Below are 3,451 nucleotides of genomic sequence, written 5' to 3'. Positions count from 1 at the left end.
TATATATGAATCACTTTGCTGTACACCAGAAACTAACATAACATTGTAAACCAACTATACTTCAATAAAAAGAAAAAACAGTGGCTCTTGGATGATAGGAATGATAGCACAACAATATGAATGTACTTAATGCCACTGAAATGTACACTTAAATATGGTTAGAATGGTAAATTTTATGTTATGTATATTTTATCATAATAAAAAAAATTTAATGGCTCTTGACATTTGTCCTTAGGGTTTGAGGTACTGAGAAATTGTTCCCAAGAAATGGTTCCTGGGGGTGGGCATAGAGTGTAGCTGGAACTTGGAGGACTTTCACCTTGACTATGCTCAGACCTCCAAGAAAATATTTGAAAAGCTAAGTTGATGACATGAATATTGCATCCCAGCCCAACAGTTACCTCAATTTCTTCCTTTCTAGATCAGTGGGATGGGTTCTTGTTTGCAGTAGGATCTTTTGTGGAAGTAGAGGGGGCAGGTTCCAGCACCCACCAAATTGCAGAATATACACTTCGGGTCAGTGATGTAAACTCTTCATCTACCTGCTCATGACTGTCTAGTCATCTCAATACAAAAACAAAAATCAAAGACTTCAAAGCCTAGCTGTTAAAAACTTCTAGAGAATTGGCCGAGTCTCTTCCCACATGGCCGGGAGGAGGTGAAATAGATGGATTGGAATGCAGTCTCCTTTCCCTCACCATTGCCTTCAGGATTCTAAGGTCAAGCCAAGGCCAGCTTGAGGAAGGGGGAGGAGGGGCCCAGTAGAATGCACGTACCAGACCACCCGGCCTGTGGGTCAGTTGTATACAACTTAATAGAGAAGCAACCAACAAAAGAGCATGCTTGTTCAGGGGATTTTTGTTTCACTGTCAGTATTTGTCCTTGATTTGTCCTTGACTAATGTCCTGTGGTTCAAGTCCAGATCAATGGGACTGGTGTGTTCCAGCCCGCTGAAAGGAGGTTTAGTCATTCTTGGCTTTCTTAGGGAAATGTACAGGTCCAAATCTGATTTTAGCAGATTAGTAGACATGAGCCTCTGGAGCAGGCCATCAGGTGGGAGCTGAGATTCAGGAGGGTGGAAACCTCTCGGCACTTAAGTCCAAACAGGCTGTCCTGGGCTTCCCTGGTGGCGCAGTGGTTGAGAGTCTGCTTGCCGATGCAGGGGACATGGGTTCGTGCACCGGTCCGGGAAGATCCCACATGCCGCGGAGTGACTGGGCCCGTGAGCCATGGCCTCTGAGCCTGCGCGTCCGGAGCCTGTGCTCCGCAGCGGGAAAGGCCACAGCAATGAGAGGCCCGCGTACTGAAAAAAAAAGAAAAAAAAAAACCAAACAGGCTGTCCTCACCCTGCACTGGGCAGGGACCAGCTCCCTTATGTCCCGCTGAACTGCATTGCCTCCAGGTTTTCCAGCTTCCCCAGGACTAAAGACCAGGTACATTATTCATTTCCATGTAAATAATCAAGCAGACGTCTAGCTCAAGAAGGAGGCAAGAAACTGGTTAGAGCAAGTGAATTAATATTGATCCTAGAAGATCACAAAAGGAATTTAACCAACTTCAGGTTCGCAATTCACTTGTTGATTATTCATCTTCCTTTTTAAAAAGATCTAAGACTGGGAGAGCCTAGGATCAATACCTTACAAATGACACATCAAAGCCCTGAGACTCCCCCATTCCTCCTCAGTATGGCCCCCTGGATGCCTGCTGTGGGTCATCCATTTCTGCCAGGCTGAGGGCTGGGGGCTGGACGTAAACTCTCAGGTGAGACAATCTTGGCATCCTGTGTTGGCCGTGCAGTTGGTCAGCTGATTGACACTGAACTTAGTTTCCTCATCTGTACAATGTGACTAATAATTCGTAGCCATCTTACAGACACTGTGAGCTTATGTAACACAGTGGTAGTGAATATTTACTGAGAACTGTCAAAGGTCCAGGCATTCCTTTAAGTGGTCAGTCTGTTTTGCCTCCTGTAATTCTGCTCAGGTAGGAATTCCAAAGCTGGGGCCTGAAGACTGGTATTTGTTTTAAACCTCCTCAGTTAACCCTCAGATCAGTCAAGTTGAGAACCATGGGTGTGTATTAATGTTCAGACACTGATTAACCTCTCAGGGTCTTAGGCACACAAAACTCACTCTGCCACTCACTAGCTGAAGGTACTTGTCCAAGTCTTTCGCCTCTCCAAACCTCAGTTTTGTCACTCAAATGGGAACATCCACTTCTGAGAATTGTTCAGAAGGTGAAATGAGCCAGTGTGGGTGGCTGTGCCTTGCACACATAATGTTTATTCAATATTAGCTGGTGTCATTAGGCGGACTCCTTTTTCATAGGTGACCTTGTGACCTCTGTGCATAGGTCATTATCTTAGTTTAAATTTACTGCTCTTCCACCCACATGGTTCATTTCAAATCCTAAATGCTGGGGAAGGGGAGATAGTGTGTTATGGTGGGAAAATCCTTGTTTTTGGTCCAACGGGACTGAGTTCGAATTTGGGTATTCATTTGAGCCTCTGTTTCCTCATCCATGACATGGGAGAACAATCCTCTACTTTGCTGGGGGAATTAGAGATAATTGATGTAAAGGTACAACATATAGGTATTGTATAATTTTTGGTGTTTTTGTTATAAAATGTACAAGGTGTAAAAACAAAAAGGCAGAAAACCTTTAAAAAAATTCAAACAGGAAACGGAGGCAGAGGGTGGGAAGGGGATGGAAGATGAAGAAAAGCTGGGGAGGTTTGGGGGCTCAGGGTCCTGGGGGACAGATCTCCGCATTACCACCACTCCAGGCTCGGCACTGGACGGGTACCGGTCACTAAGGCACAGCACTGGCCAGGGACTGTTACCCTTGCTTAGGGCTGGGCCAGACCCACATCCCCTTTTGTGCAGGATCTCCCCAAATCTCAGCAAGACATCTGCTTCGACCCAAGAAGAGCTCTTGCCAGATGATATGGGGGGCTGGTCCATGGCTTCAGTGCTGAGATTTGGGCCACAGAATAGAGGAATAATTCCTCTCCCCAGACCCCTTTCAAGGAGGAATGGCATTTTTACTTGCCACAGACAGTCTCAAATCTGTCTTTAAAAATTATAGGCCTTATATACACTAAATGTAGTGAGTATACAGCTTCCTGGTTTTTAGTTTGCATCGGTTCCTTTAAATAAGAAACATTTTCTGTTCGAGTGAATCACCTCTGTTTTCCAGTTTTCAAAGTCAATTTTATTCTCTAGTTCTCTCTGTTCAGGAATTTTCTTTCTCTCTTACTGAAGACCAGATTTTGCCCTTCTGCCGGAGGGCAATGGTTTCACAGGTTCTCTTTCTTTTATCTCGCGATGTTTCAAAGCCCTGCTGAATTCGTTAGTAAATTCTGAATGTGGAGAGGAGAGAAACAGGAAGTGAGTCTGCTGGGACAGGCAGAAAAGCCTGCTTGAGTGATCGAAAGTAAAAGAAAACTTCT

This window comes from Aethalodelphis obliquidens, unplaced genomic scaffold (assembly GCF_003676395.1).
Source record: "Aethalodelphis obliquidens isolate GAN/ISIS:26980383/991018 unplaced genomic scaffold, ASM367639v1 scaffold2, whole genome shotgun sequence".
NCBI classification, from domain to species: domain Eukaryota; kingdom Metazoa; phylum Chordata; class Mammalia; order Artiodactyla; family Delphinidae; genus Aethalodelphis; species Aethalodelphis obliquidens.
The sequence above is the reverse complement of the archived record's forward strand: the minus strand, read 5'-3'. Positions refer to the sequence as shown.